The 19,360-nt window shown below is 47.9% G+C and overlaps 1 protein-coding gene across 4 annotated transcripts in view; it reads left to right on the top strand.

Moving 5' to 3' along the window:
- The window catches only part of FNDC4 (fibronectin type III domain containing 4), a 677,214-nt gene that overhangs the window by 64,392 nt on the left and 593,462 nt on the right, over positions 1 to 19,360 (top strand). The window contains exon 1 of one of the 4 annotated variants that reach the window (XM_085613314.1): positions 17,563 to 17,654. The exons of the other annotated variants lie outside the window; for them this stretch is intronic. The gene's annotated coding sequence lies outside the window, so the exon portion shown is untranslated. Of the gene's footprint in view, positions 1 to 17,562; positions 17,655 to 19,360 lie in introns of those variants that run through there. 4 annotated transcript variants of the gene reach the window in all.

Raw genomic sequence — 19,360 nt, 5'->3', positions numbered from 1 at the left:
AGCTGAAGAGGTGCCCAGATCTTTAGGCGCCCGCTGATCTCTTTTTTTGCCCTCTCAAAGTTGATTTTAGTTCGTTTAGAGATGTCTTGAGGAATCCTGACTCCCAAATATCTCATTGCTTTCCTTTTGGCTGCTTCCCCTACTCCTAGATTCCAAGACATGACTTCGGTCTTACTCCTATTTACATCATATCCCGATATTTTCCCAAAGTCTGTTGTTAATGTTGAAATACGGCTTAAGGTGCTTTGTAGGTTAGTTGTATAGATGAGAATATCGTCTGCGTAAAGACCCAATTTCTTACTCGAACCCTCATATTGGAAAGGTGTAATTTCTGGATCTTCCATGATTTTTCTGGCTAGGGGCTCTATGTATAGATTGAACAGGAGTGGTGATAAGGGGCACCCCTGCCTCGTGCCTCTGCTAATAAAAATGGGATCCGCCAGGAAGCCATTAATCAGTAATATAGCTTTTGGCGACCTATATATGGCTTCCAAAGCTCTATAGAAATTTTGGCTGAAATTTACAGATTTTGCCACTGTCTGTCTTAAAGTCCCAGTTACCCCGGTCAAAAGCTTTAGTGGCATCTAAAGCTATTACCGCAAATGGAAGCTCGTAGGTGGACGCTAAATCTATCGAGCGTATCAGTGAGTGAGTTAACTCCTTCAGAGACCTACCACGAATAAACCCTTTCTCATCTATACGGATCTGTTCCGCCATGGGTCCGTTTAACCTATTGGCCAATATCTTTGCAAAGATCTTGTAGTCGCAATTTAATAGGGATATTGGCAGATACGAATCGCAGTTTGTTGAACATTTGCTTGGCTTCAGAATTAGGGAGATATTTGCGTCATTCCATGAGGCCGGCATTTGGGCCCCATTTATAAAAAAGTCATTTTAAAAATTCTACGAAAATGGGTTTTAGTGCACTTGCTAATGCTTTATAAACATCAAGGGGCAAACCATTGGGGCCTGGGGCTTTACCTTTCTTGCCTTGTCTTAGTGCAAGCTCTACTTCCCCTTCCCCAATCTCCTGGTTCAACTGCCTGCTCTTATCAGCTGTAAGAGTGTTACTTGAGCCCTCTCTTAACCATGCTTCGACCTCATCTTGGTTGGGTTTTAGATCTTCTTGATATACCCTACTGTAGTAATTATGGAACACATGCCCAATCTCCTCACTATCGCTGATAAGGACATCTGTATGTTCACCTTTGACTCAATCCTGTTTCTCACCTGTTCTTTTTTGACCTTCCAAGCCAACAGCTTACTACAGCCTTCACTATATTCAAAATGGGCCAGTCTGCTGGCCTCCCATTTTTTTATCACCCTTTCGTGTAGAATATCTGCCAGTTTGAATTTTGCTGACTTCACTTCTTGAGCTAAACTTTCCCGGGCTTCTTCATCTATCATGGGGTCAATCAGATCTTTCTCTAAGGTCCGAACCTGTTCCTCGACTGTTAACACCTCTTTATGGTATCTCCGCCTTTTTTCAGCATCCAGTGTCCCTAGTCTTCCTCTCAGAAAAGCCTTATAGGCATCCCAAATTGTTCCATATGCAGCTGACCCCTGATTAAAATGAAAGAACTCCTCTGTTTCTCTAGTCAGTGCTGCCACCACTTCTTCTTCCTGCAGATCAAATGTTTTGAAAAAGTAATAATAATAGGCCCTCAAAAGGCTTGCTGCATTACGGGCCGCATAGCCATATCCAAGATGCTCCTCCTCCCTAGGCTCCTAGACTTTTTTACCGTCCTCCCCTATAGGCTGCCTCAGAAATTATTCAAGGACCTACGGTCATTGCTCGTATCTTTGATATGGGGCAACTCCAGGGCAAGGGTAGTGCTCCCGAAGCTTCATCTCCTCATCTCGGAGAGCGGACTAGGAGCGCCCAATTACGAGCTATACTACGCAGCCGCCCAGCAGCTTGCAAAAAAGAACTTAGCTGACTGGACACCTGGGCCATGGCGTTATCGTAGCCAGACCTGCTCGAGTGTTTATCAGGCTCTAAAACTCCACTTCAGAGGAAAGAGGACTGAACTCTGCTGTGGGCAGCCCAAGCGCCTGGTCGAAATACGTCATAGCCAGACGCCGCCCTCCACTGTACACCCCAGATCTTACCATCGAGACGTTACCAGGGACATATGCCCGCCTAAAGACCCCGAACTGGCGGAATGGCAGACAGCTGGCCTGACAACGTGGGGTGACCTGTTTACTGACTCCACCCTATGAGATTTCGACACTTTGATGGATGACTATGGTGTGTCACCTGGGACGTTCCTTCTATATGCAACATTAACGCAACAGGCAACTCAAATGTGGGGTGACATAAATACTGTACCTCCAACTTCCAAAGCCCTAAGACACTACTGATACACGGGACAGTCAGGAAAGCCATCACATCCATATATAACTCCTATAGAGCAGACACAGCCCCCTCATTAACTCTGCTACGCGAATACTGGACAATGGCACTATCCACTGAAATAACAGACAAGCAGTGGAAGCAATGCGTGGGGAACCACATGACCATCTCAATGAATGCCAGCCTTAAATTCACTCAATTCAACTATTTACACGATACATACTTAACCCCGCACAGGCTGGCGCATAGGTACCCGACTTCCACTGATATATGCCCCAGGTACCATAACTCGGATGCGGACTTTGTGCATATGGTCTGGATGTCCTCTCACATCACGACATACTGGGGGAAAGATTTCTGATGTACTGTCGGCAGCAATGGGAACCACAATCCCAACTCAGGGCGCGCACTACTTGCTGGGCATTACAAAACGCAATACACGTCGCAAGAACCTTATTAAATTCCTGGACTTGGCGCTGGGTCTGGCCAAACGCACCCTGGCTATGGCTTGGAAGTCCTCGACGGGCCCTTCCACCAAACACTGGCTTATCACCCTCCGGCAAGCCCTGGTGGCTGAACACGATACTGGCATCCTAGATCCCACGTCCCACGTCTAGGGCACAACCCGTAGAATGGCAACATTACGGTACCACTATAGAATCCAGCCTTCATGATAAACACGCTAATGTTTAACATGTCGGTGGCACCTACGCCACAGCCAGTAGACAAGACTAGGATACCCTGCATGCCCACACTGGGGCACACTCACAAGGGGAGAGCTATTTCACCGACACGCGTGCCTGATACACGGGCACAGCTGGTTCACACCCTAGGCCAGACCTAACCGCACCGACACACAGAGCGACATCTACACTGCACAACTCCTCCTCTACCTCTTCTTCGCTGAAGTAAACATCATAACAGGATCCCTGCAGATGGCATTATAAATAAGCACCGCATTTAGCGGAACCATATTTATTGTAACTATAGGACAGGCCCACTAGTGAGGTGGTATTATGTTTTTTTATATTATGTTTTGATATAGCTTTGCACAGCAATATTTGTTAACAAACTCCGTAGTGAATCAATGTCGTTGCTAACTATCTGTAGCATTGAGTATAATGGTTCGCCCCTCTCCCCCCCCACCTAGTGGGCATGGAAATGCAAATTGAGATATACTACAATACGTACTTTATTAAATTGTATTTACAGCTTTATTTTGCTTTGAACAAAAATTGAATAAAGATTATTTAAAAAAAAAAAATGCTTACTGCATTACCTGGGTTTAAAAAGATATTCTGTCAGATCAAAGAGGCGCACACCCGTAGAATTGTGACTCAATTCGAGTTTAAGCAAGGAGCCCAGCTGGGCACTGTCAGGGAGGAGACAAAGAAATTACATTAAGAATTGGCTGGTTACTTATGGTAGAAAAAACTTAGAATTGGGGATTATGTGAAACAACTGGCCCCTGTAAGTGGGAGGGGCCCTGACAGCCTTGTCAGCTTGTGTCCATTTACATGTCTTGGAGTCAAAAAAATTAGGATATTGGCAGCCAAGGATCTTTGTGGGTGTGGTGATTCTAGGAGATAAGGGGAGAAGGATTAAGCATGAAAGTGTGGTGTGTATTGGTATTTAGGAGCCGTAGGGTTATCACCCTGAAATATCTTTCCCCCGGATAGAATGCCATCAGTCTTCGGTATATTCTTATTAGGGAAATGGGGGCTGCAGGGAGTCAGCCGAACGATTTTTAGATAGTTGTGCTACTTCGACGAGGACTGCTTACGTCTGCCTCCATTGGAATACATGCTTTGGTTCAAGCAATCGGCAAGGGATATGATGAAGCCAGTCCCATTGTGAAGCCACAAATGTGTCGCACACTTGCCGAGGCACACTCAATGGTAATCCAAGCCAGTGAAGCTGGCTTTCATCATTTGTCACGAAACAGTCGGAAATCACAGGTTGATTCAAGGTTTTCTTTACTCTGTTCTTTATTGTTCTTTTAGAAAAATATAATATATGTGCAGGCAGCCGACACGTGTTTGGTCCCAAGGACTTTCTCAAGGCTAGTATGTATCGATATGTGGAATAATCACTCCGTAATCAATGATAGGAAGACCAGCTGAGAAGTAAGCGTCCCACGCAAAGTCTCTAGTCCTGAAATACACTCTGCGTGCAATTTCCGTTCTAGCAATCAGTTTGAAAAAGTCATGATAAACCTGTGCATTTGCACTCCGTCTCACATGTTGCGACTTTAGACCAAACTACGATGGGGGAGTCCAATCAAGCATAAACTCGATACTCTGTTAATCCAAAAGTGCGAAATAAAGTGTGGGTGGTCTCAGTGGTGTGTTCTTGGGGCATGGGTTGGGTCATGGTGGTGATCTACAGGCCTCATAGCAGATTCGCTGGTGATCTACAGGGCTCAAATGGAAAGCGATGTGATCTAGAGGGCTCGGAGGGGATGCGCTGGTGATCTAGCAGGGATCAGAGGGGATGTGCCGATTATCTGGTGGGCTCAGAGGGGATGTGTGGTGGCAATGGTGGATTCAGAAGCCTACTTGGGACATAGATGGAGTCGACGGTATTGAGATGGTCTTTGACCCGGGCAGTTGGCACTGGGTGGGATTAACAGATGGTTGCCGCCTCAGATGTGCTCGCTTCTCGCTGCTACCGAGGCACAGGTGGCCTGGCGACTGGTTGCAGGATGTTTTTGAACTTTGATCTGAGGATGATAAGCAGTGCTTTAAATGGGCCGGTACTTACTGGTACTGAGTGCCGGCACTTCTTAGATTTATCATTCTGAGTACCAGCACTTCTCTACTTCTGAGGAGATTACAGGTACTCATGAAAAGGTAGGCTTATTGGCTGTAAGAGCTGGTAAGCAGGAGTGGAACGTGTCTCTGGCAGCCCCGATCTGAGTCCCAGCTGAGCTATTCTGCAGGGCTCATTTGAATAATGTCCGGGTGCTCACCATCACGCTGTGCTTGACCGAGCAGGGTCCGTTCAGGGCCTATGCTGTCAATCACATTCACACTATCCTGTGCATTTATGCAAACACAGGAATCATGGCAGTGCCCTGGCAGTGGCCATCAGGCTACGGTCAGTCCGGCCCTGGTGGCAATTATAACAGCCATGGTACGTGAAGAGTATAGCAAAGCTTTAATCATACCCTAGTATTTTGTGTGTCTGCTTATGTTTATGTGTTAGTCTGCATTTGCATGCCTGTTTTTTGTAAGAAAAAAGTGAGAGAATGAGAGAGACAATCAAGACACTCTCAGGAAGTATTTTATGGAAAATGGGTGGCACTTTTTGTGTCCATGTCTGCTCAGCGACAAAGATTCATAAATAACGTAAAAGAGAGGGTTGGTGGGTGGGTGAGTGAGTGGATGAATGAGTGAGCAAGGGTGATGTATAGATGGATGAACGGATGAATATATGGATGGATGAGTGAAAGCATGGGTGGATGATTGGATTACAGGGCGAATGATGGGTGGATAAGTGAAAGATTGGTTGGATGAATGAAAGGGAGAAGGGATGGATGAAAGGGTGGTTGATGGATGAGTGAAAGGAGGGATTGAGTGAAAGGGTGGATGGAATGAAAGGGCGGATGGAATAAAGGAGTGATAGGGTTGATGGATAAATGAGCGAATGGGTAGATAAATAGATGGATGAGTGAAAGGATGAATGGATAGGTTTGGAGATGGATGGATAGGTTTGGATATGAAGGGTGGACAAACGGAATGGTGAAAAACTGAATGATGGATAAAGACTGAATAAACGACAGAATGCAAATGGTAAATGGTGGACATTAGCAGGTAAATGGTAGGATGAAAGGACGAATTGATAGATTGATGAAAGAGACAAGAGACATCTTCTTGGGAGGGTCATGATGATTTGCTTCATTTGCTTGGTGCCGTAAGAGCTTTGGTTCGAAGTGGGGGTATTTTCAGTTTCTCCCAACTCACGTGCACAAAAATATATAGTATTGTGCCAAACAACAGCAATTAAAAGTATGGCATTAAGAAGCTGCAACTATTGCATAAAAAAGGAAATATTAACATATTATCGAATTTCTCTTTCATTTTGTCTAATGAGTTAACCTGCTTTGTTTATATAAACACATCTCTCGTGTTTTGGTGTGTGCTGCAACTTATACAGAAGTCGCTAAGTATCATCATGTCTTGCCTTAGCCCCGCCCCCCCAAACTACACCTTTAGCACATTTTAATGAGTGCCTGCACTTATCTTTTACCATTTAAAGCACTGGTGATAGGATAGTTCGACGTTTTCCTTGCCTCGAGTTCCAGGAAACGGGATAGATATTTCTCGTAATTTCTCCAGGGATCGTGACCTCTTCACACGTGAGAGAGTCGATTTCATTTTTAAAGTTCTTGAGCTATTTTGAGCAAGGGGTAGCTTTTCTACGTCCTGTTAGAGATTGCACTGTTTTATATAGTTTTCCTGTCTGGGTGACCGGGCGTCCCGGATGAGCCCTGCCAGTCCCTGTTTTCAAAGACTGTCCCGGCACATTGAGATCAAGGGTTGGAGGTTCTCGTGCAAAAATCCCTAGTATTGTGAGTGTGTGTGTGATGGGTGAGGGGTTATAATCGCACGATCCTAGGATGTCCGCGAGCTCTCTTTGATGAAATGCCAAGTACTGAGGGGAGATGCGCTGCACCTGATGTTAAGATGCTTGGAGCTCCCAGTGATGACATGAGGCGAAACCGAGGACAGATGTCCTGCACGTAATGTTAAGATGCTGGTCGCTGTCCGAGTGCTAAATGACACATACCGAGGAAAGATATTATGTGCTGGATGCAAAGATTCCAGGGAGCTATCCTAGTGCTGAAATGCGGAGCTACGGAGTTGCTGAGCACTACACCAGGGGGCAGATTTATATTAGACTTGCGCCACTTTTACGCTGCCATTGCGTCACTTTTGTGACGCAGCGGCGGCGTAAACCCTGCGCCACGTTGCGCCCCATTTCCATCGTGATGCATCTATGGAGATGCGTCACGGTGTAAAGCCCTGCGCCATATTAAACCTGCGTCAGGTTTAATGTATGCAGGGTGGGCGTTCCATCGGAAAAAGCCTCGGAAAAGTGATGCAGTGAAATCTACAAGATTTCACTCAGTCACTATTCCGACGGTGCTGCGTCAAAACCTTGCGCCTGCTTGAAGCATGACGCAGCATGTTAGGTATGGGCAGGTATGGACAGCCCCTAAACATCGACTCCAGCAATGCGCCGCCCTTACGCCATCAGATGCATCACGCATCTGTTTATCCTTGCACCATGATGCGCTGCATTGTAAATGCGGCACATCTGTGGTGGCGCAAGGGTAAACTTGCGTGACGCATCTTTCTTGGCGCATCCCTGCTGATTTGCAGGGATGCGCCAGGAAACATAAATCTGCCCCAGGTGTTAAGACGCCGTGGAGCTGTCCTAGTGCTGAAATGTGGAGCTACGGAGGAGCTGTGCCCTGCATCCGGTGTTAAGACGCCGTGGAGCTGTCCTAGCGCTGAAATGAGGAGATACGGCGGGGCTGTAACTGCACCGGGAGAAAAGACGCCGTGGTGCTGTCCCAGTGCTGAAATGAGGAGCTGTGCCCTGCAGCCGGTGTTACTACGCCGTGGAGCTGTCCTCGTGCTGAAATGAGGATCTACGGAGGAGCTGTGCGCCGCAGCCGGTGTTAAGACGGCGTGGAGCTGTCCTAGCGCTGAAATAAGGATCTACGGAGGAGCTGTGCCCCGCAGCCGGTGTTAAGACGCCGCGGAGCTGTCATAGTGCTGAAATGAGGAAACACTGGGGAGAGATAAGGTCCATCCGATGTTTAGACGCTGGGAGCTGTCCTATTGCTGACTGGGGGTGATGCAGAAAAGCCGTGCCCTGCATCCGGTGTTAAAATGCGAGGGAGCTGCTCTGGTGCTGAAATGAGGGGACCCTGCGGAGCGATGTCCTGCACCCGCTGCAATGATGCCTGGGACCTGCTAAGGATGAAATGACCGGTAACGAGGAGAGATATCCTGCACCCTATGTTAAGATGCTGTCCAGCTGTGCTAGGGATGAAATGAGGAGATGCTGTGGAGCGAGACGTCCTGCACTCGGTGCTACGGTGCCTGGGAGCTGCCGGAGGTGAAATGGCCAGTCCTGTGTAGAGACCTTCCCCCACTCCTGATGTTAAGATGCTGAGCGTTTTCCCAGTGCTGAAATGAAGGGCACAGAAGATAGCTGTCGTGTGCTGGATGTTAAGATGTGGTGCAGCTCCCCGTGCTGACATGACCAGCGTTTTGGAGAGATGTGCAGCTCCCGGTGTTAAGATGCTGAGGTCTGTCCTGGTGCTGCAGAGAAGGGATTCTCAGGAGGGAGGCTCTGCCCCTGATGTTAAAATGCTGAGAGCTGTCCTAGTGCTGAAATGAGGGAGTTCTCCGGAGAAATGTCCAGCCCTTGGTGTTAAGGTGCAGGGAGCTGTCCTGGTGCTGATGTGAGCAGTGATGCTGTGCACCTGTCAGTAATATACTGATGACGTGTCCTAGTGATAAAACCTTTGCAGGGCAGTCTTCACCCAAACATGTTTTACTGTAACATTTTGCCAGATACGTAATAGAATTTAAAGAAAATGTAAACTCATAGATAAAGATAGTCCGTTGTTTACCAAACAGATTATATTTTAAATCAATCAATCAGGTAGCATTCATAAAGCGCTGCTTGTCATCCCGCGGTGTATCCGGGTGCTGTGCTCTGGGCTTCAGTTCAAGGGTCAGGCCTTGCGTTCTTTCCTGGCTGAGGTGCGGTGCGTAGGGTACTCACCATGCTTGATGGTGAGTTGAGAGGACGAGCATCCTCCGGGGCGGCTGTGGCAAATGTGTTTAGTCTGAGCCCAGGTAAGGTGTGAGGAGCGCAGGTTTCTGGTGGGTTGGTGGAAGGTCAGGCGGTGGTTCATGTAGTGTGGTCCGATGTTGTGGAGGGCCTTGTATGCTTGGGTCAGGAGCTTGAATTGGCATCTCTTCACAGGTGAGAGAGTCGATTTCATTTTGAAAGTTCTTGAGCTATTTTGAGCAAGGGGCAGCTTTTCCACGTCCTGTTAGAGGTTCTACTGTTTTATATTGTTTTCCTGTCTGTCTGTCTGTCTGTCTGGGTGACCGGGCGTCCCGGATGAACCCCGCCATTCCCTGTTTTCAAAGACTGTCCCGGCACATTGAGATCCAGGGTTGGATGTTCTCCTGCAGAGATCACTAGTATTGTGTGTGTGATGGGGCGGGGGGAGGGGGGGGGGGGGGTTATCATGCGCCCGATCCTAAGATGTCAGCGAGCTCTCTTTGATGAAATGCCGGGCACTGAGGGCAGATGCACTGCACCTGATGTTAAGATGCTGGGAGCTCCCAGTGATGACATGAGGCGAAACTGAGGACAGATGTCCTGCACGTAATGTTAAGATGCTGGTGGCTGTCCTAGTGCTAAATGGCAGATACCGAGGAAAGATATGTGTTGGATGCAAAGATTCCAGCGAGCTATCCCGATGCTGAAATGCGGAGCTTCGGAGGAGCTAAGCCCTGCACTAGGTGTTAAGACGATGTGGCGCTGTCCTAGTGCTGAAATGTGGAGCTATGGAGGCGCTGTAACTGCACCGGTGATAAGACGCGATGAAGCTGTCCCAGTGCTGAAAAGAGGAGCTGTGCCCTGCACCCGGTATTACGACGCAGTGGAGCTGTCCCAGTGCTGAAAATCAGAGCTACAGAGGAGTTTTGCCCTGTCCCGTTGTTAAGACGCAGAGGAGCTGTCCTAGCGCTGAAATGAGAATATACGGAGGAGCTGTGCCTCGCAGCCGGTGTTAAGACGCCGTGGAGCTGTCCTAGTGCTAAAATGAAGAAACACTGGGGAGAGACAAGGTTCATCCGATGTTTAGATGCTGAGGTCTGTCCTGGTGCTGAAGTGAAGGGATTCTCAGGAGGGAGGCTCTGCCCCTGATGTTAAAATGCTGAGAGCTGTCCTGGTGCTGAAATGAGGGAGTTCTCCGGAGAAATGTCCAGCCCTTGGTGTTAAGGTGCAGGGAGCTGTCCTGGTGCTGATGTGAGCAGTGATGCTGTGCGCCTGTCAGTAATATACTGATGACGTGTACTAGTGATAAAACCTTTGAAGGATAGTCTTCACCCAAACATGTTTTACTGTAACATTTTGCCAGATACGTAATAGAATTTAAAGAAAATGTAAACTCATAGACAAAGATAGCCCATTGTTTACCAAACAGATTATATTTTCAATCACTCAAGTAGCATTCATAAAGCGCTGCTTGTCATCCCGCGGTGTATCCGGGTGCTGTGCTCTGGGCTTCAGTTCAAGGGTCAGGCCTTGCGTTCTTTCCTGGCTGAGCTGAGCTGCGGTGCGTAGGGTACTCACCATGCTTGAGGGTGAGTTGAGAGGACGAGCATCCTCCGGGGCGGCTGTGGCAAATGTGTTTAGTCTGAGCCCGGGCAAGGTGTGCGGAGCGCAGGTTCCTGGTGGGTTGGTGGAAGGTCAGGCGGTGGTTCATGTAGTGTGGTTCGATGTTGTGGAGGGCCTTGTATGCTTGGGTCAGGAGCTTGAATTGGCATCTCTTCACAGGTGAGAGAGTCGATTTCATTTTTAAAGTTCTTGAGCTATTTTGAGCAAAGGGCAGCTTTTCCACGTCCAGTTAGAGGTTCTACTGTTTTATATCGTTTTCCCGTCTGTCTGTCTGTCTGTCTGTCTGGGTGACCGGGCGTCCCGGATGAGCCCCGCCAGTCCCTGTTTTCAAAGACTGTCCCGGCACATTGAGATCCAGTGTTGGAGGTTCTCGTGCAGAAATCACTGGTATTGTGTGTCTGTCCCAGTGCTGAAAAGAGGAGCTGTGCCCGGCACCCGGTGTTACGACGCTGTGGAGCTGTCCCAGTGCTGAAATGAGGAGCTATGGAGGCGCTGGAACTGCACCGGTGATATGACGCCTGGAGCTGTCCCAGTGCTGAAATGCAGAGCTACAGAGGAGCTGTGCCCTGCCCCTGTGTTAAGACGCAGAGGAGTAACCTAGTGTTGAAAGGAGGATCTGTGCCCTGCAGCCGGTGTTACGACGCCGTAGAGCTATCCCAGTGCTGAAATGCAGATTTACAGAGGAGTTGTGCCCTGCGCCGGTGTTAAGACGCAGAGGAGCTGTCCTAGCGCCGAAATGAGGATCTACGGAGGAGCTGTGCCCTGCAGCTGGTGTTAAGACGCCGTGAAGCTGTCCTAGTGCTGAAATGAGGAGATATGGAGGCGCTGGAACTGCACCGGTGATAAGACGCCTGGAGCTGTCCCAGTGCTGAAATACAGAGCTACAGAGGAGCTGTGCCCTGCCCCTGTGTTAAGACGCAGAGGAGTAACCTAGTGTTGAAATGAGGATCCATGGAGGAGCTGTGCCCTGCAGCCGGTGTTAAGAATCCGTGGAGCTGTTATAGTACTGAAATGAGGAGACACTGGGGAGAGATAACGTTCATCTGATGTTAGACGCTGGGAGCTGTCCTATGGCTGAAAGGAGGAGATGCGGAAAAGCTGTGCCCTGCAGCCGGTGTTACGATGCCAGGGAGCTGTTCTGGGGCTGAAATGAAGGGACTCTGAGGAGCGATGTCCTGCACGCGCTGCAATGATACCTGGGACCTCCTAGGGATGAAATGACCGGGAACTAGGAGAGATACCCTGCACCCTATGTTAGGATACTGTCCAGCTGTGCTATGGATGGAATGAGGAGATACTGTGAAGAGGGACGCCCTGCACTGGCGCAGGGGTCGTGGGGGCCCCTCAGTGGATGGATTTCATCAGGGTGGTGGTTGCTGGTGTGATGAGTAGTTCCCAAGGTGTGATCGGGTGGTTGGTGGTTGTTGTCGATGGTTTCGAACGGATGTTGGAGGGTTGGGGTTTGAAGTTTACGTAGATGGTCACTATCTTGTTGTGGAAGTGGTTGGAGAGGGAGTCGCAGAGTTCTTGGGAGGGCGTGATTGTGTTTTCTGTTGCGGTGGGGAAGGAGAATTCCCTGACAATTGTGAAGAGTTCCTTGGTTTGGTTGGTGCTGATTTCGATGCGCTGTGCGAGGGTCTCCTTTTTGTGGCTTTGAGCTAACGGCCGTAGTTGTTAAGGGTGGTTCTGTATGTGGCTTGGTTGATGTCGTTATTGCTGATTCTCCATCTTCCTTTTTTGTTGTTTGCATTCGTGTTTCGTGGTGCTGAGTTCTGGAGTGTACCAGCTGGCTCGAATGGTGCGTCTGTGCATCTCGGGAGGTTTGGATGAGGTGACTTGATCGGCAGAGTTGGTGATCCAGGCACTGAAGTTTTCTACACTTTGGTCCAGGTTTGCTGTAATCTTGGGCTGGGTGGTGCTGAGGGCGTCAGTTCATTGCTACTTGGTTACTGTGGTCCAGGTGCCGTGGTGGGTGCTGTCTCGGACGTGGGTTGTGTGCGGGGGCCGAGAAGAGTGAAGTGTACGATAATGTGGTAGGTCCAGGTGAGTTCTTATGTGTGGGTGTATTTGATTCCATTGCTGGAGGTGAAGATGGGATCCATCAAGTATCCTGCTCTGTGTGTGGGGATAGTGACGATCTGCTTGAGGCGATGTAGTCAAGTCTTTCCAGGACCGGCGAAAAACTTGCTGCTGTTTCTCATCACCGATCGTGACTATTGGATTACGATATTCCTGGTTGGGGTTATGACCTTAAGGACATCATCTTTTGTATATCCTTCACTACTTATGGAGGCTCATTGACTCTCGCACTTAACGTCCTGAAGACGAAACGCGTCGGCTGTGTTGTGTTTCTAATAAGAAAATGGAATAAAGAGATGATATCAAGGAACTCTCTCCCTCTTATTGATTGGATTTGGACTATATAGTTGTTCCAACTGACCAGATTGATTTAGTGTGGTGTACCTGTGCTTCTGTTTGAATTGTTTGAGTTCCTGTAGGAACAAGCATTGTAAGGGATTTAAATTTGGGAGGGTTAGGTGCTGGCAGTGAGAAGGTTCCACTGTTATTTTCTTTTGTTTGTTCTTTCCAGGAGGTTGGTGATGTATGTGTCGGTGGGGTCTCTAGGTGGAAGTTGGGGGCCCCCAGGAGAATCTGTTTCGATTTGACAGCGAGGAGGGTGATGAGCTCTGCAATGGTATGGCTGATGCCGGTTCGTGGTCCAGGTGGTCTGTAGGCGAGGGTGCCTCTTATGGTGGTTGTGGCCTCAGCTTGGAGCTGGAAGTTCATGTGTTCTTTGATGGGTGTGTGGACCTCATTTGTGATGAAGCATGCGATGGATTCCTTGTGTACGATGGTGATGCCTCTGCCTTGTGTGTTGGTGTGGTCTTTGTGTTTCATTTTGTAGCTGTCGGGGGTTGTGACGGCGATGCCGGGGCCGGACGTTGGAGTGAGCCATGTTTCGGTGATGAAGGGGACATTTAGCAGCGAGGGTGGAGATGGTGTACCAGACCTTGGGGGCATGTGCGCAGAGTGATCTGGTGTTGATCAGGGGGCAGATAAGTTTAACCAAGGGGGATCATCGTCTGCGGTGGGCATGTTGTTGCTCAGCAGGTCATTGATTGTGCAGAAGCAGCCGTGGCCACAGGTCAACGGTCGCTCTGTGGTGCTTGGTGAGGCACTGCAGCAGTTGTTGTCGCATGATGGGTCCAGGGCATGGAGCTCAGAGGTCGAGTATTTGTGTGATGACAGGGGTCCATGGTTGGTGGCGCGGTTACAATAGTTCTTGCACGATTATGACTATACGTATATGGCATCTAATCCTGTAACAATACTAAATATTTTGTTTTAATTACAGACCCCCCCCCCCAGAAATCTAACAGCCATATAAATGGTTTACATTGCTTTCAAACTGTAGCTTATCTCATGTATGCATGCTTCCAGGATTACATGAATTTGGTTTTATGTGTATTTTATTTCGTGTCACATAAACCTGTCGGGATACTTCTCTGAAACATGATTGTTCCATTTGCAGCATTTCGAGCAGATGTGTTTTACAGAGACCAGTGTAGTGGCTGTGCTCCAGATGAGAGCGGTTTACAGGGTGTTGTAACTGGCACTTTCTGGTTGGCTGAGGCCAGGCTCCGGCCAGACAGAACCTACCACTTCCGTTAGGGGCGGGTGATCACACTCACTGTATAACCTGCACTCACCCTTGGGTAGCTTGACACTGGGCAGTCAAGCTTACCACAGGGGCAATGTGTAATGCATTGGCACAGCACTCTCACACAATAAATACACCAAGCATCACAACAAAGTCTTCACATGTGATTAGTGGAAATAATGTTAGTATTCAACACACACAATAATTAACACAGCATAAAAATTATGTATTTTGAGGCATAAATCACACTTGGATATATTTCTAGCAGTACTAGGGCCAACCGTGTTGAAATGACATCAATAATATGCACACTTGGGAGAGATTACCCCCTGCACCCTTATGCGGTGCAACACGCTGTCAATCCCAGGCCCACCCGTGCAATTCTTATAATTAAATACCACACAGTTATAGGATGAACCCAGAATCACAACGATTTCAGAAATATGTACATAGAAAGAATTATAACACTTATAAACAGCCCGGCGGGCCAAGGCCGCACAGGTAAAACCAATGTCAAATGCATTGTTCTTCTGGCAAGAAATCAACGTGTAAAGCACACCACCAGCCACTGTCATGAATCACAGGCAGTCCACAGACTGTCACTCCCACAAACACACACTCACTCAGCACCGATACACGGTGCAATGAATATCAGGCAGGACCGTATGAAATGCGCTCACACACAGCACTGTAATGTGGTGCAACTGATACCCAGCAGGTCAATTGATAGCACACTGCAGACCCCGTGGCCAAAGCCTCCCTTCACCCTCCAGGTCACGCCGGCTATCCTACACCCACAGATTAAAGATAACCAGCCCTCACCCAGATACTAGGCCGCATGCATCTGAAGTCACACTTAGCCTGGGTCCCATGGAAGCAGGTGAGGTAGATAGCAGGACTAATTAGGAGGCAGTCATCAAATGGGGGTTTGGCACTCCGGAAGTTCACCCACAGGATGCTGAGCAGAAGCGGGCTTAGGGCGAAAGTTGGTCACTCGAAAGGGTTCCACTAGGACTTTCCGGCACCAGCCCAGTTCTGTGAAGCACAGGGGGTCACGCAGTCGCTTGATCCACTTCCAATCGCTCTCTGAAGTGTTCCTTCAGCCCAGTCAATCACTCTCACTACCCAAGTCCGAACCAGGCAATACTATCTGGCAACACAATGTCGTTGGGGGCCGGGTGAGAAGAGGCCAGTTGGTCCACCGCACTGAGGGCCAAAAAGGGAACAATTGATGTATGAGGAATGAAGCAGAGGAGCCTCGCAGAAGCAGGGCGCACCCCATAAGATACACGTCAATCAGAGACACACCCGGCCAACCCGGGAACAACCTACTGGTGCCTGTTGGTACGGGTCACACCATACCATTCCAGTCACATATTACAAAGAGTTGCAAATTCCATACCTCCCTGGAAATGAGGCCCAACGTCTGGTGCACATTGATATGGGACGCACCACATAATTCCGGTCACACACAACGAAACGTCAAAAAGTCCATACCTCACTGGAAATGAGGCACAATGCCTGGGGCATGTTGATTGGGCGCATCAGGTAATTCCGGTCAAACACACAGGCGCTAGTTTAGTAATACCTCACGAGGTAGAATGAGGCACTACAATGGAGGAGTCCTAACTTTACTACTACTAAATTGTGAGAAATCCTAATTTTAAGACTTTCGGTATTCACAGAAGGCATTTAGGGGTCCTAAAGTTAGGACACCTAACTTCTGTGAATACCGAAAGGAGTAAGTGCCTTCTGTGAATACCAAAATGAGTAAGTGCCTTCTGTGTATACCAAAATGGTAGTATGTTTAGGATTTTGTCTTAAGTTAGTTCTGTGAATCGGGCCCAGAGAGTTTGCCAGGTATCTGCTCTGTTTCTGGACAGTGAATCTGAAGTTCCAGGCACAGGGTGGAAGTGTGACAAGATTTACCACATTGCAAATGAGTAGACCTGGCTCTGCGACAGAGACACAGCGGCCAGATACCCCTAGGGGTGACAGAGTGCGATTTGCAGATGCTGATTTATTGATTGAGAAGTGCGTGGGCAGAGAAGTGGATTTGGTCGAAGTGCACTTTCAGGGGTACATAGTAGTGTGTGATGACCAGCTGATTTGCATATTTTCACCAATAGTGCCAGGCTTGCCCGATTGGTACCTACCAAATATCTTGTTCACAAGTGGATATGTTGTTCAAACCCATCCTCTGGACTGCTTACACGGGTCCTATTTGACACGAATGGCAGGTGGTGAAAAATGAAAGCATGAAAGAAGCATTCACTTGCAGAACAAGAAGAGCACAGGCAGCAGCACTGCAAGCTTCTTACACTTACAAAACATGCACAGCAGAGGCAGCAGTGCAAACTTCTTACAGTTAAAGAACATGTACAGCAGAGGTGGCAGTGCAAGCTTCTTACATTTACAGAACATGTACAGCAGAGATCACTGTGCAAGCTTCTTACACTCACTTACAGAACATACACACCACCGGTGGCAGCAGTGCAAGTTTCTTACACATCATGCACAGCAGAGGCAGCAATCTTCTTAGAGTTACAGAACATGCACTGCAGTGGCAGCAGTGCAAGCTTATTACAGTTACAGAACATGTAGAGCACAGGCAGCAGTATTGAAAGCTTCTTACACTTACACATTATGTACAGCATGGGCAGCACTGCAAGCTTCTTACAGTTACAGAACATGTACAGCAGAGGCAGCCGTACAAGCTTCTTGCAGTTACAGAACATGTAGAGCACAGGCAGCAGAAGTGCAAGCTGCTTACACTTACACAACATACACAGCAGAGGCAGCAGTGCAAGCTTCTTACAGTTACAGAACATGTACAGCAAAGGGAGCAGTACAAGCTTCTTACAGTTACAGAACATGTAGAGCACCGGCAGCAGAAGTGCAAGCTTCTTACACTTACACAACATGCACAGCAGATGCGGCAGTGCAAGCTTCTTACATTTACACAACATGCAGGGGCAGCAATGCAAGCTTCTTACATTCACACAACATGCAGGGGCAGCAGTGCAAGCTTCTTATAATAATGTTACTATGGAAATCAATGCATTCATCAATTAAAATGAAATCTCATCCTTATCAACAGAATCGCCCATTGTGAACTCCTCATCAACCTCGACGAGCAACTGTGTAGTCAAGCAGGCCCTGAGACCAAGGCCAGGATTGCTGATTGATAGGTCACAGGTAGGAGGGTGCATAGCCGGCAGGCAAATGCTTGGGCTGGAAACTCTTGAGCAATCCCATAAATAGGTGCAGCAACATTACAATGGTCAAGGGAGATTGCTCCAATAAAGCACAAATGGCCGGAGGGGGTACGTGCGCTCCTAAAACACCATAAAAAGTCAAATGCCACATGAGTTAGGAACACATAGCCAATCAGGACCTACTACACGCAGTGATCATGCGTCCTTACGCCTGACATCTGGACATGTTATCCAATGGCCACATTGTGTCCATGCGAGGTCGAGTCCCACCTGTGGTAACTATTAGACAATTAATTTATGACTCCAAAGGCAACAACCAACATTCCTCACCATATATAGTAACCGGAACCTTTTATAACCCATCATGTTTTGTATAAAAGATGGACACATACTGATTGTAAATTGTGACAGTCCTCATTCTTTCTGCCCGTAACTTCTCCCAGCCACAACACTGTTCCTGTTTTGCCAAAAGTCTCTTGTATTCTGTTTTTTAAGGGATTAAAAACTCAAATAAAAATTACAGAACAAACAGCGGCAGCCGAAACAGTAATGCAAGCTTCCTTTTTCACACTTACACAGAACATGTACAGCAGAAGCAGCAGTGCAAGCTTCTCCCACTTATAGAACATGTACAAAAGAGGAAGCAGCAAAGCATGCTGTTTACAGTTACAGAACATGTACAACAGAGGCAGCAGCAGTGCAAGCTTCCCTTTACACTTCCACAACACATACACAGTGGTGGCAGCAGTGCAAACTTTCTTTTACACTTCCAGAACACGTATGGAACAGACGGCAGCAGTGCAAGCTTCTTACACTCACAAAACATACACAGCAAAAGCATCACCAGTGCAAGCTTCTACTACTTATATAAAATGCACAACAGAGGCAGCAGCGATGCAAGCTTCTTACACTTACAGAACATGTACAGCAGTGGCAGCAGTGCAAGCTTCTTACACTTACAGAACATGCACAGCAGAGGCCGCAACAGTGCAAACTTCATTTTACACTTCCAGAACATGTATTGTGGGGGCAGCAGCAGTGCAAGCTCTCGTTTACACCTGTAAAACATGCAGAAGTGCAAGCTTCCTTTTTCATTCACCGAACATGTACAGCAGAGGAAGCTGGTCAAGCTTTCTTTGACACTTACAGAACAGGTACAGAAGAGACAGCAGTGCATGCTTTCTTTTACACTTACAGAGCAGGTACAGCAGAGGCAGCAGCAGTGCAAGCTTCTTTTCATACTTACAAAACAAGTACAGCAGAGGCGTCAGGGGTGCAAGCTTCTTTTTACATTTAAAAAACATGTACAGCGAGGCAGAAATGCAGCTTCTAACACTTACAGAAAATGTACAACAGAGGTGGCAGCAGTGCAAGCTTCTTACACTTACAGAATATGTACAGCAGAGGCAGAAATGCAAGCTTCTTACACTTAAAATCATGCACAGCAGAGTCAGCAGTGAAAGTTTTCACTTTTTACTTACAGAATATGTAGGAGAACCAGGAGCAGTGCAAGCCTTCTTTACACTTACAGAGCATGTGCTGCAGAGGAAGCAACAGTGCAAGTTTCTTGTTACAATTACAGAACAGGTACAGCGGAGGCAGCAGCAATTCAAGATTTGTTTTGCACGTCCACTTACAGAACATATAGAGGAGAGGCAGCAGCAGTGCAAACTTCCATGTACAGCA

The sequence above is a fragment of the Triturus cristatus genome, chromosome 6 (assembly GCF_964204655.1).
Source record: "Triturus cristatus chromosome 6, aTriCri1.1, whole genome shotgun sequence".
NCBI lineage: Eukaryota > Metazoa > Chordata > Amphibia > Caudata > Salamandridae > Triturus > Triturus cristatus.
The sequence above is the reverse complement of the archived record's forward strand: the minus strand, read 5'-3'. Positions and strand labels throughout refer to the sequence as shown.